The sequence below is a fragment of the Hemitrygon akajei genome, chromosome 19 (assembly GCF_048418815.1).
Source record: "Hemitrygon akajei chromosome 19, sHemAka1.3, whole genome shotgun sequence".
Lineage (NCBI taxonomy): Eukaryota > Metazoa > Chordata > Chondrichthyes > Myliobatiformes > Dasyatidae > Hemitrygon > Hemitrygon akajei.
Window position 1 is genome coordinate 4,075,152 of NC_133142.1, and position 13,503 is coordinate 4,088,654.

Genomic DNA, 13,503 nt, shown 5'->3' on the forward strand with positions numbered 1-13,503 from the left:
TATAAGATGGACTGACGCCGGATAAGATCTGGTAACGGAGGATACAACTCCGGGCAAAGTGCTCCCGTGGGTCTGAATTAAACCCATTCATTCGGTCTGAAAAGTCGCTTGTGAGAGCAACGAATATTTGTCCAATTCTACCGGCAGAGTTAATTTAAGGTGTCCCTTCCTCTGGAAGCCGCTCGACTATAATTCACCAGCTTCTAAACCTTACACAGGTATCGATTTTTAAAGGGGATTTCTATTCTGAAATCTCACCTGGTTTTAAGTTTAGTCACCAAAGAACGAGGCTGTTCGTGCGTACAGATCTGAACGAGGATGACCATACATCTCATGTGAGTAAGGTTTAAATGTTATGTATTATAACATATAAATAATTAGAATTACAATCGGATAATTCTGAGCACCTATGTACTTGGCTTTGGTTATATGAGTTATCGCCGGCATTACGACCTATTGATTCGACTGGCAATTTTATAAACGTACATGAATTGTTCGTGCGTTATTCAGAGAGGTGGAAGGGGGAAGAGAGGGGGTGGAGGGTAGTACAGATTGACTGAACTCGCTGACGGATTCTTGGAGACGGACGGATCACTACGGAACAACACACACAAAATGCTGGAGGAACTCAGCAGGTCAGACAGCATCTATGGAAATGAATAAACAGTCGACGTTTCGGGCCGAGGCTCTGTGTGTGTGTGTGTGTGTGTGTGTGTGTGTGTGTGTGTGTGTGTGTGTGTGTGTGTGTGTGTGTGTGTGTGTGTGTGTGTGTGTGTGTGTGTGTGTGTGTGTGTGTGTGTGTGTGTGTGAGAGAGAGAAAGAGAAAGGGAGAAAGAGAGTGTGAGAGAGAGAGAAAGAGAGGGAGAAAAAGAGTGTGTGAGAGAGAGAAAGAGAAAGGGAGAAAAAGAGTGTGCGAGAGAGGGATTTAATATATATTTCACTGAATTGCACTGGGCAACAATGCGATATTTTAGAGCAAGGTCACACTAACAATTGCAGGAGGGGATTGGAAACTAGAATTCAGGTTAAATGATTTAAACACCTCTCGGCGCGGGGAATTAATTCACTGGGAACTGTGTACATCTCTCTAAACAATATAACATGGATAATATTTTTAAACTGTTGACTCTTGGGTTGGATTGAATGTGTAAGACAAGCTGCTGGAACGAATTTCCGGCCCACAGATTTATTCCTGAATGCGCTTTCTTCGGGAAGGTGGTTTATATGTTGCTGACGGGCCGGCGGAGTTACCTGCGGCGGTTGGGTGGCGGGCGCCCGGCGCTTAGGCGATGCATTTAGAAACACTTTGTAGGTAGCGCGCAGGAGGAACGCGGCGTGGCAAACTGAGTGATTATCTGGCGAAGCGAGATAAGGGGACGCTTATTCCTCCCCTCCTGCCTCCTCCTCCCCCCACTCATCAGATTATGACTAATTTAGTTCAGAATACCCACTGATCACTGTTCGCATCCGACCTTATTGAGAAGCGAGATAAGATGTCGCCTACTTTATTTCATTCCATTCTCTCGAGGAAAAAAAGAGGGAAAAAAGATTAGTTTTCTGGAATGAAAATTTGCTCCGGGTTAATAAAACGGCGCTCGCGTGTAAATGTATTTATATAAAGAACCAGCATTATAAATGTCGTGTGTCTTATTAAAAAGCGAAAATAAAAGGCTGCGTTGTGTAAATCCGGAATGATTAGCGCTGTCAATGCAGTTACACTTTTAAGGGAAAAAATAACATTTTGATTAAGGGAGATTTACCAGAAATCACAGTTATTTAACTGAGCAATGGACGGAGAGACTTCAGGCCGGTCGGTTGTGTGCGTGTGTGTGGGAAAGGACTGTGTTGATTATCGATAGACAGGTCCAGAATAAAAATGTCCTTGGTGTTTGCAATTATAAATGACTTAGAGGTCTAAATTAGGATTATATACTTCTCTCTCTGAACAACTTCTGATTGCATCTCTACTAAAAATTAAAGACAATCTAACAATGCCAGTAATTTTTTAAAAAAGCAAGTTATTTGTTCATAAACAGCACCGTTATTGTGTTGTTTATTCTACCTCTCCGGTCTCTATAGAAGCGTTTAATTTCACAATTCAAGATTGTTTAATGTCATTTCCAATACACAAGTGTAAAGGAGAACGAAATAATTGTTACTCCGGATCCGATGGAGCACCAAAAGACACAGTAAGATAAAGAACACAATAAAAACACAATAAATATAAACACATAAGATAGTTTATAAACATAGTTTGTGTGTGCATAAAGTGACACTAGACCGCACATAAGTTGTATCATATCTGTTTTAAAGTATCTTTTTGAATAATAACTCATCACACAATATCAAGCCTGTAACAGTTACGAGTGAGTGTGCGATCTCAGATTTACTGGGGTTTCGGTGTCCACACATTTTAATTTCTTTCCATGTCGGTTCTGCATTAATCGCGAGCTATGATATGATCTTCCTTTCCCCAGATTTAAGATTAATTGAAGTCCTGTTCTCCGGGCGATGGGTTTTGTGACTGAGAGTCCCTGATAACTCTAATCAGTCAAACATCAAGGAACGTTCCCCATAAGCGAGGTCTCGGGCAGGCGGGAATTACATCGCGACAAAGGGGGGGGGGGGGTTATAATAAATTCTAGTCCCTGATCTGCTCTTCACATTTATTTCATGAATCTGCCTTATTCTGATTTTAATACCGTTAGTTTTTTTTAAATCGCATTTGGTATCATAACACTTTTAACGCGCAGTTCCGCATATTTTCGACTCTTGTCCCGTCTCGCTTGGGATTTAAATTTCCATATAAACACCTCGTGGAGAAATATCTGTTTAAACTTCTCAGATCGCCCGTGAATAATCCGAAGGGGAGATCATCTCGGTGTTAAATCAACCAACTAACTCTCTCTCTCTCTCTCTCTCTCTCTCTCTCTCTCTCTCTCTCTCTCAACATAAACATCATTCATTCAGTTTACGATACATTGGAATAGATTTGGAAGGTACCGAATTTTGAATATACAATTTAAACTGAACGAAATCCTGGCCACGTATTGGTCAATTAGTTAAAGAAAACTCGTATGTGTATGATATACGGGGTTCATTAATACAGAATATTAAACCCGATGCATTATCACCGTCATAAACACGAGAGATTGTGCAGATGCTGGAAATCCAGCAAAACACACACAAAATGCTGGAGGAACTCAGCCGGTCGGGCAGCATCGATGAAGAGGAATAACCAGTCGACGTTTCGGACCGAGACCCTTCATCGGGCTGCCCGACCTGCTGAATTCCACAGTACTTTGTATGCATTACCATCTGACCTGTATACATACAACGAATCACAATCGATACACTTGTGTGCAGTTTCCACATTCAAGGTTGTTTATTGACATTCTTCAGTGCACGAGTGTGAAGAAAAATGATTGTTACCCCCGATCCAATGAAACATTGAAAACACAATAAATATAAGTACTATAGATGTTTATGATGTTAAATGATGCATTGGTTTTAACTAATTTCATGTTCTGAACAATCTTAGTTAATGTTTATAGAAATGCGTCCCTAGGTGTTTGTATATTTTAGTAACTGTATTGCAATAATCCAAATAAAATGCAAACATTTGGATTTCTTTATAACATGAAGTATATATTTAAAATGCATTGGCTTAAGTATGAAGTATGTCACTGACGGAGAGGACGCACAAAATGTGTACCGCAAGCTGTGTGAACAAAGTTCAAAGTTTAGAGTAAATTAATTATCAAAGCGCGTATATATTACCCTGAGATTCATTCTCTTGCGGGCATTTACACTATATACAAAGAAACACAATAGAATAAATGAAAAATTACACACAAAGACGGACAGCCAACGTGCAAAAGACAACACATTGTGAAAATACGACAAGAAAAAAGCAAAAAAAGAATGGATAGATAAGTAATAAATAATGTTGTGGACAGAAGTTGGGGAGTCCTTAAAAGCGAGCTTATATGTCTCTGAACACACACACGCAGTCACACTTATGAACACAGCGCGGTTGTTGGTGGTTGTGTGCTCGTTCCGTGTACACGTTTCCCCGGGGTGTGGGGGTGGGGGGGGGGGGTGCTAGTATACAGACGATCTCCATTTGATGGTCTGAATGAGTGTGAGTCTGGGGTTGATTCTGAACGGTCGCCGCGACCCTTTCGGGCTCGGACCCGCCACTTTCAATGTTTTAATTTATTGGTTCGGGGAATGTCAAGTCGTCACGGGGAGAGCGACGCGGAAGGAGTAAAGGATGGGCAGGCCGGGGTTCGGTCCTCGATGTCCCCTTAAATCAATAACATCGATAAATAAATTTACCGAGAGAGAGGGAGAGAGAACGAGAGAGTGTACGTGTATGAGAGAGATATAGATAGAGAGAGCGACTGGGTGAGGGGGAGAGAGGGTACAGGAGTCTGGAATTTTCGCTGGCGTTTATCTAGGCGCCTTGGTAGCAATTGTGGGATCTCTGACCGGTCCCGTGAGAGAGGAGGTGGGTGCGGGGAACGGGGGGAAGGGGGGAGAGAGATAGTGAAAAGAGATACAGTGAGAGTGAAAGGATGGGGGGTGGTGGAAAAAGAGGAAAAGCTAATGAGATAGTGATGAAGCAAAGGAAGTAGGATGGCGAGAGAGACACACAGTGGGGGAGAATGCAGCAGAAAGCTGCCCACGCTCATATACAGATACACACACTCACATACATACACAGAAACACAGTTACACACACACTCATATACAGATACACACACTCACATACATACACAGAAACACAGTTACACACACACTCATATACACAGATACACAGTTACACACACATACATACACAGAAACACAGTTACACACACGCTCATATACAGATACACACACTCACATACATACACAGAAACACAGTTACACACACACTCATATACAGATACACACACTCACATACATACACAGAAACACAGTTACACACACACTCATATACACAGATACACAGTTACACACACATACATACACAGAAACACAGTTACACACACTCATATACACAGACACACAGTTACACACACATACATACACAGAAACACAGTTACACACACACACTCACATACACAGATACACACACTGACATACATACACAGAAACAGTTACACACACATACACAGAAACACAGTCACACACACACACACACACACACACACACACACACACACACACAAGCAGAAACACTCGGACACATGCACATGCTTACAAACAGTTTCACTTTCTCACACAGAGGCATACAGATTGACTCTCTCGCTCTCTAACACACACACACACACAGATACACACACTGACATACATACACAGAAACAGTTACACACACATACATAGATACACACACTCACTCACATACACAGAAACACAGTCACACACACACACACACACACACACACACACACACACACACACACACACACACACACACACACACACACACACACACACACAGAGGCTGGGACAGGCAAGGAGCGAAAGAGCTCTCTCGGCCCACCGACTGACGGACTGAGGTTCCGCCTGTCTCTCCGCGGGGTAACCGGTATGAAGGACAGGACGCTTTGCCCTTGAGCTGAGTTGGGGTGGGATTTTTCATTTTAATCCCGGGATTGATAGCGATTTTGGAAATCGGGGTTTACGGATACCTCGCCGAGAGTACAGCCAGAATTCAAATAATGAAAGCCCCAGAAATAAAATATTATGTCCACTCAATTAACTCCAAAACACCCAACATTTTATATATGAATATATACCGACAAATGGCAATTTAACCGCGTTTTATGTACAGAATACAGTCAGCTTCAAAGATCACTTAACGAAACTCCTGGTAAATACAGAGAAAAGCAAAATAGAAAACAAAAGATATGTAAAAATGTTATTTTTTTCTGATGAAGAATAATCAATCCTGAACCATTAACTCAGTTTTCTTCCTAACAAGTGTTTCTGATCAGTGCAGTATTTTAAGTATTAGAAAATAATAAATATAATAATATATCCTAATTTTAGACAATTACTTTCCTCTTTCGCTAAACTTCTAGAAACAGAAATGTATTGAATTGGCTACGTATATATTTCACAAGAGGAAATCAACAGGAATAAATACCAAGAGTGGGTTTATAAATATTTATTTTCAAGTTTTGATGCCGACAGGACGCTTGATAGACACGAGAAAGTCTGCAGATGCTGGAAATCAAAACACTTGCTAGACCGCCTCGGACTGTATTGTATTAGGAAGTGTTATAAAACTGTTTTGAAATTCTCTTTTGCAAGAGCTATGGGTTGATTTGGACGTTTTTTTTTTGATTCGCTGGATTTTTCTTCCCTCTCCGAAAGCTGAGGGCGTTTTAACGACGAGAGTGTTGATAGAAGAGGTCTGCGACTGGGGCATTTTGCGGGATTCATGCTAGCAGTCTTTTGAGATAGTTTCCTTCGCCGCTAATCTATCTTTCATTCAAATGTACTGGAAATAATACAGATGCGGCTAATTTTCCCGGATGAGTTGATTTTAAGGTTTAAATTCAGGGAAATTTTACCGAGATCTTAATCTGCATTTTTAAAAAAAAGAATAACAGGTTACCGAGTTAATCTTCCTCTGCCCGGGCGGGGAACGGGAGGGCTTTATTAAAGAAATGCAAAAGATACATGGGTTTCCCTCAGTGTTTGGCTGCCCTGGAGTCTGTGCGCCGTGCACCTGCCCCGCGCCAAACACTTCGACTCCTAGTCCCGTGCCCGAGATTTACACAGCTTTGCATCTTAAACAAACATATTTTTTTCTCTCTCTCCCTCTGAAGCGGTTGAAAATGATCAAGCCTTTGTTGCAACGTGATCCCCGTTTTTTTCTCTCTCTCTTTTAATATGTAAGCTCGCTGGCGATTGTCAGCGCTTGAAACAAAAGACAAGCAAGGTCCTACAATAAAAGAAACGCTGTTTCGGGCCATGTAATTCTGTGCAGGCCGGCGTCAGTTCTTAGAGAGTGCGCCTTGCACTCCTTGCTCCCGGTGACAGCAGATTTAAACTGTATTCACAGACTTAGAGCTGTTAACAACAACAACACAACGCACACAAACATCAGCAGGGGACCAAACACAGCCTTAGCTCAGGGTTTAATACCGATCGTGACACTCACTATTTGCATTTTCTATCTCGTTAATGTAAATCTAAAAGATTTAGATACGTGCCCTCTGGGCACGATCCTGGGCGTTTATAAACTCGCTCTACATCAACCGCGCCCCCCTCTCCTAAGGTAACTTTAAAATAAATATATTTCGTGTGTTCTCCAGAATAAACTCAGGTTGTGGAGTTCAGACTGCCGAAGAACTGAAAGATACTCGTTGCGGTGGATCGGGGTGTTGGAGGAGTATTAATTAACAAAACGTCGAACAATTCTCCACTAACACAGTTTGACCGGTTATACTGGGGACCCCGAGATTCCTCAGACACCTATCCCTAGAACGCCAGTCTTCAGAACCCTCCAAGATCTTCAGAGACACGATTCAATACCAGGGGCATATGTCGTGAAATTAGATGTTTTGCGTCAGCAGTACAGTCCAATACAAACTAATTTAAAAGCATAAATTACAATAAGGATATATATATATATATATAATTTAATTTAGTAAGTAGTGTAAGAAGAGATAAAATGAGGTAGACATAGTGAGGTAGGGTTCACTCTCCGTTCAGAAATCTGATGGTGGAGGGGAAGAAGCTGTTCCTGAAACATTGAGTGTGTGTCTTCAGGCTCCTGCACCTCCTCCCTGGCGGTAGCAATTAGAAGAGGGGATGATGTCCTGGGTCATCAGTGAAGGGTCTCGGCCCGAATCGACGGCTGTTTATTCCCTTTCCAAAGATGCTGCCTGACCTGCTGAGTTCCTCCAGCATTGTGTGTGTGATACTCTAGATTTCCAGCATCTGCAAAATCCCATGTGTTTAAAAAAAATAGATTGTAGCTATTTTAAATCTCAGAAGAGAGGTGTGGTGAATTGGACAATCCAGCGGGAAATGTAGACGTATAAAGCCCATAACATTTAACCCAATGAAAGGTTTATAAACTACAGAGAATCTTTATGTACTCCGAAAACTGAAATAGATTATGTTGATAAGAAAGAGGCCGGAATCACTGGCTAATGTACATTTGAAAATATCAAAACAACATAATTAATTTATATACCCACAGTGCGTCTCTAGAGAAATTCATTTGTCTTCATCACCGTGGATAAAATATGTGAATAAACCGATTATATTTCCTTTCTCCCAATGTTTACCCGGGCTAGTAAACATTCGATCCTAAATGTGACAGTCTATCCGAATTAGACATATTTGCGGCGGTTTTATTTAATTAATGTAAGCAAGGCAAAGGTAATAAATCAGCGTCTCTCCGTAACTCACATCCTAATCTCGTGGAAGACCGTGTCCCTCAGCCGGCAGGCTGTCTTACAAACGGTATATCGACGGTAGCAACGGAGCCGTGGAGAACAGGTAGATCGGCGTCGGATGGTGCTTTCTTCTGTATCCTCTCTCACGACATAATAAATAGTATCATTTCATAAGAGTAATTAATGTATTTCCTTTAAAGTATTTACATTAGAGCTGCATTTATCGATATGATGAAGAGCGTGTTTGTGAGTGATACTGTGTTCACTCTGTGTGTGTGTGTGATCGGAGGACTCGGCAATATCTGAAGGATATTGTAAAACGACTCATACATGTAAAACTGCTGAACGCGCCATTGTCTGTAAGCAAACGGTCCAGCGTTATTTCTGCAGAGTCCCGTCCGCCTGATTCTAATGGGCGGCACATGAATGCTGCACCGGGGACCGCGAATATTAGACGGGGACGGTGTGGTGCTGAGATGTGGTTACCGGGGAAAGGCATTGTCTTTTTCCCGCAGGTCCAAATGTATACAATGTAGCTAATGTGCACCGTGCCAGTTTGATACATTGTGTGTATCGATTACATTGTATTCACAGAAAACACTGGATAAACGAGACGCTCTAACCCTTGCGTGCGCGTTTACCTGCAGGATGTGTCGAATTGCAGCCTAACCCGGAAGAGTTGGTTCTGCGTTCTCTCCTACGTGTCTCAGTTTTGGTTACCTGGATCACCCGCTCATTGGCCAGGCGGTGTGGGGAGCCGCGGTGGCGCTAGGGCCACTTCAATTAAACCTTGCTGCCCCCGGGGAGGAGTTCCTTTACTACACACACAGCTCCACCGTCACAGCGCCAGTCGTCTCGGACCACCGCAGCCCGCACCAGATCAGGACTCGCCGCTCCCTCAAGTAAAGGTTAGTTGCTCGCTCGCTATGCTTCTTCCCTTTCGTGAACGAGACACTTCGGTTGCCTGCTGCTTCAAGAAGGGTGAGATTTTAATCCCAATTTAGGCTCCAGATTAAGACTGGCGTTGTTCAGTATTTGCTAAATTGACTGCGAAGTTCTAAACTTCAATGCGGGGTTAGGGTGGAAAGTGTTTTACCTCACACAGTAACGAGTTACAACGGCATAAATGTCTCGACAATAACCCAGTCACAAAATACACGCACTATAGATACTTAATGCATTAACATATAAATTCTACGCGCTGCTGAAGGATTGAAATAATTACAGGTCCACACCGCAGGCAAAGACAGTTTATCCTGATTAAAATTTGCACTCTGGTGGACAATGTAGATTGCTGGGAATGGTTCTGATAAATAATAGTTACTGGCTAACTGAACAGGTTTACAAAGCGATGTTTAAATTAAATTGGGATCAGTGTATTAAAGACAAAATTACTCTAAAATATTGAGTTTAACTGATTGTTCCAAATGTTCAGTGTTTGGGAATGGATACCTAGCTGTTCTTCGACTCGGGCTGACAAAAAATATTTATTTTGTTTCTGTCCCAATTAATCCCGGGAAAAAAATAGAGGCGACCAGTCTAAACCCGGTTAATTTGCTGCGAATTAAAATTGTGTTTACATTGTCATTCGCCCAATGAGGACCAAGCCGCGATTGACATAAACGTGACTCAGAGGTGTTCACGCCGCTGACAACGGAAAGTTGTACATTTTAAAATAAGTTTCGTGTCGATTTCCCCCCGGGAGGGGTGGGGTGTAAAGTGGTGGGAGTGTGGGGATGAAGGATGGGTCTTTTTGACTGTTCTGGGGAGATGACCGTTAATGAAGGACATTCCTGAAACAGCTAGGATTTCTCGCATCGATTTGGGACTGATTTAAGGAAAAGGGGAAGACAGAAAGAAAGAGGAGTGGTAGTGGAGGAAGGCGCCAGTGGGATTGGGTGTGTTAAGAGAATTAAAGTTCATGTTCCCCCCCCCCCCCCATAAACCTGGAGGTCACAACGAGGTTATCAGGTCTGAGGTTCTACAACCAGTTACCATTTGGACATGTTTACAGTTCACCCGCGCTAATTTAAAGAACTCCCCCCCCCTCGTTCGATCAGCTCCCACCACTCCAATCGTTTAAATATAATTTTGCAGAAATCCTGTGAAACTGGCTACATTCGCCGCCCCGTGAGCTCGTTTGCCCTACGCTCGGCAACAAAGGGACATACAACGAAAGAAATGAAATCCGGGCAATGGGAAAAGATTGGCGGCAAGACTGTGGAGAAAGGGAGAGAGAGAGTGCATGTAGCGCGGAATTAAATAACTAGGTTATCTTTTGAGATATTTTTCTCTAATGACGGGTGATTGTTAGATCCTGAAGAAGAGACCCGGCCCGTAACGTCGACTGTCCACTCTTTCCCATAGATGCTGCCTGACCTGCTGAGTTCCTCCAGCATTTTGTGTGTGGTGCTCTGGATTTCCAGCATCTGCAGAATCTCTCGTGTTTGAATTTCAGGAACATGTTTCGCGTTGACGCGAATCCGTTTCGGGTTTACGAGAGAGACGGGCCATTCTCCGTATTGGCATTAAAGATTAGAAATACCTTCGAATTTGAAAAACATAAGACTGATCTAAAATATTGAAAGGATATAATATAAATAATGTAAGATAATTTAGGGGAAACTGCCCTGTCTCTGTGTAATATCAGAATTGGTTTAATTGAATAAGCACAAGAGATTCTGCAGATGCTGGACATATAACTACAGAAAACACAAAATATTGGAGAAACTCAGCAGGTCAGGCGACAGAAATGGAGTCGGCTTTTCGGGCCGAGACCCTTGTTCAGAAATGTCGCCGCTCTTCTGTTGTCACGAATAATGTTTACACCAGGTAATTTTGAAGGGTTCGGCCCTCGTTTTCTAATTGTACGAGTTTTCGATTTTGCTTCGTACCAGCACCGTGGTGGTGACGAAGGGGTTAAAATCGACCACCCGGACAGAACAGTGGAGGACGTTCCATGCACCGTGCCTGTGTCAGTTCTACAAATCTCCGTCTCCCGCCCCCCACCCCCCACCCACCCACTCCTGGATACTTATCGGCGTGCTGTTGAACAGTCGTATAGCCCACTATCAGAGCGACCGCGAGTCGTTCGGGCGGCCTTCTGGTCCCGGGCGCTCGTTTCCCTGAGCCGTCCGGCAGCCGCCGGCAATAGTCTCTCCTTCTCATCATTGAGACCCGTCCGACCGACCGAGTCCGGATAATCTCGAGCCCGCCCGTCCGCATCGCGCAGATTAACCATTTTTTTCACCCCCGTTTGCATAGAAACACAATTAAAATATTTCTTACGCCAGAACAATTTCTGTAAATTAATTTTAATGCAGTTTGCCACTAACTCCGTTCATTTAGGTTAAGAAACATATATTTAAAGAAATATCCGCCGTTTCTTCTCTGACTCCGGTTGATTAGCTGGGAGACGATACCACATAATATAATTTAAAGAAAAATAAAGTTGATGCTAACTACAATTAACTTTAAATAAGATTAAAGCAGTGTCCATAAATATTGTCAGTATTTAATGGCACTAGGTGTAAGGGTCCAAACTGCACGCGTTGTAGATCGCCCAAGTCCCTGTCCCTCTTGCACACACCGATTCAAACTTGACAGCGCAAATATTAACACAACCCCACCGCCCTTCTAAGAATTAAGCTGTGATTAGTTGGTCACTTTTAGTCGGAAGTGAAACGATAATAAAGAGTAATTTTTTGTTTCTCTTCATTGGTTTGAGCACCGACAGCGTTGGCGGGCACTCTCCGTCCGCTCCGACGGTGAAACGCCTGGGCACTGAGGATAATTCGGCGGGGCTTTGTATTCACTTTTTTGGGGGGGAAAGATGCAGATTGTCACACCTGAAACCTTTGGTTCGGGAAGTGGTTGGTGGACGGTGCCCGTGGTCACAGAGAGGAGCCCGGGAGCCCTTTGAAACCTTAGCTTTAGTAGTCCGGACCTAAAACAAGAAATCGACCGGTTATACTGCAGATAGACGTTACGCTACCTTATTTAAACCGGTTCCTATTCTTTATGGATCTGACCTTTTTTTTTGAAGGGGGTGGCTGGGGAGAGGCTGGGGTCGGCGAAGGGGGGTGGCGGGGAGAATTTCATTTCCTGGTTAAGTTTTGAAAGATCGGTGACGTCAGAGCCTCGGCGTCAGTGTGGCTGGGGTTTCGACTGACTGTTGCGGGGGGAGTCACAGGCCGGCGCTGCCACTGGCCAATTACATAGCGCCCGAATGCCCAGCGTTTTCCAAACTCAAATACAAAGCTTCCCCCTCCCCTTCAAAAAAATTCAACAGGGCGAGAAAGAGACACTACAACTCGCTCCTTCAATGAGAGACCACGCTGACAAATCAACTGGATTCGACCCGCAAAGTAAAACCAGGATAGAGCAAAATATATCCGCGCGATATCCCGAAGCTTATAAGTCATTAATATTTAGATTTTACCGAACGTGTTCGCCCCTTCCCGAGAGCATCTTGTTTGGGAGTAATTCGCAAACTCTGTAGTCATGGTCGACTTAGAACTTCCAACAGACTGACTTAAATTTATCTCCCTCTCCAAAAAAAGCCTTCTGATTTCATTACCTGTATGTCGAATTTGTCGCCATTAAAAAAAAACGGAGCGAATGGAAGATTTTCGTAAATTAGCAAGTTGTAAATAACTTTATTGTGTACTTGCGTGTCTCTCGGAGGGAGCCAATGGGGTTGAGAGTTGCGACCTGGGCTCGCGCGCTCTGATTGGCTGTTTGCGATTATTAGTGACTGCGACGCGCTTGTTCATGTCTACTGAAAAGTTGGGCTGGCTGGCGCCAGTGTAGCCATCGGATGGTTTTAGTGATACGAAAAATCAGTGAGGCTTTTCATTTTTGTAACTTCAGCGATCTGCAAACTTTAAGGCATTCTCTCCTCCCCCCCCCCCTTCCTCTGTCTTTGCTTGTGTCGCGCACGCATTTTTAGTGCAGGACAAATGGACCCCATGCGTTCATATCCAACCCTATCAGTGACCTTACCTCCGGCACAAACTGGGAGTTGTTTGTGATCAACAATTTACATGCAACTTGTGAGTAATATGCTTTTTAATATGTACATCGTTTGTTTTGG

At 43.3% G+C, this 13,503-nt stretch overlaps 1 protein-coding gene across 5 annotated transcripts in view; it reads left to right on the forward strand.

The window, feature by feature from the left end:
- Positions 1 to 249: 249 nt before the first annotated feature.
- LOC140741704 (GATA-binding factor 2-like) overlaps positions 250 to 13,503 on the forward strand; it is a 36,526-nt gene continuing 23,272 nt past the window's right edge. Inside the window, exons 1-2 of one of the 5 annotated variants that reach the window (XM_073071998.1) lie at positions 250 to 335; positions 9,056 to 9,316. The gene's annotated coding sequence lies outside the window, so the exon portion shown is untranslated. Of the gene's footprint in view, positions 336 to 9,055; positions 9,317 to 12,630; positions 12,776 to 13,165; positions 13,463 to 13,503 lie in introns of those variants that run through there. The other 4 variants (XM_073071993.1, XM_073071997.1, XM_073071995.1 and 1 more) reach the window with 4 other exon arrangements.